Genomic DNA, 945 nt, shown 5'->3' with positions numbered 1-945 from the left:
CCCAGCGAGACTTCACCTCGTTCTGGGTTTCTCCAGCCCCACGGCTCGTCCCCAGCCCCACGGCACAGCGGGGCTGCCATCGGCCCCTCGTGCACCGGTGGGGACGGGGACAGGGATGGGGACAGGGATGGGGACAGGACCCTGTGAGGGGTCCGACCCCTCCTCCCCACCCGCAAGGCCCACGGCCACAGCTTTGGCCCCAGATGCCCACTCTGCCCGAGTGGCAAAGCCTGGCTTCACCTTAATAAAATAATAATAATTAATAATAATAATAATAATTAATAATTAATAATAATAATAAAACAATCAAAACCGAAGACTTTGGGGCGCCCTCTGGGCACGGACCCCACTCGACTTCACCTCTCTCTACCCCTTCCCCCCAGGACCCCTGGGTGCTCCAAGCCCGGGCAGCCCCTGCAGCCCCAGACACGGCCCCTCCAGAGCCCTCAGGAGGGGGCCATGCTGGGAGATCAACCCCCCCTGCAAAGTCTTCCCCCTCCCCAGATTCCCAACTGGTGTGAACTGGTGCTGGCCATGGGGCAGAGCCGGGGGAACCCTGGGTTCCCCAAGCAGCCCCATTGCACTCAGCCTCAGCGCTGCCCCCCAACAACCCCCCCCGAGCCCAGGTTCAGCATCTCCTTCTGTGTCCAAGGGGTTCTGCCAAAATCGGGGGGGATAAGACCCAAAAGGTCCAAAAAATGAGTTCCATGGACTGTCAACCAGGGGTGAAGGACAGCTACGGGGTCCCCTGGGGAAAGGGGGACAGTCCCAGGGGAGGAAAGATATGGGGTCCCTGGTGGGGGATGCCCCGGGTTGTCCCCGGGAGAGACAGGGACCCGGGAAGGGACGGTTATGGGGTCCCCGGGGGGGCAGGCAGCATGCATGGGGGGCCAGGCAGAGGTCCCCTGGAGATATCAGATCCCGGGGAGGGACGGCTACGGGGCC

The sequence above is a fragment of the Calidris pugnax genome, unplaced genomic scaffold (assembly GCF_001431845.1).
Source record: "Calidris pugnax isolate Ruff unplaced genomic scaffold, ASM143184v1 scaffold335, whole genome shotgun sequence".
In the NCBI taxonomy this organism is placed as follows: Eukaryota; Metazoa; Chordata; class Aves; order Charadriiformes; family Scolopacidae; genus Calidris; species Calidris pugnax.
Note: the sequence above shows the minus strand (reverse complement) of the source record.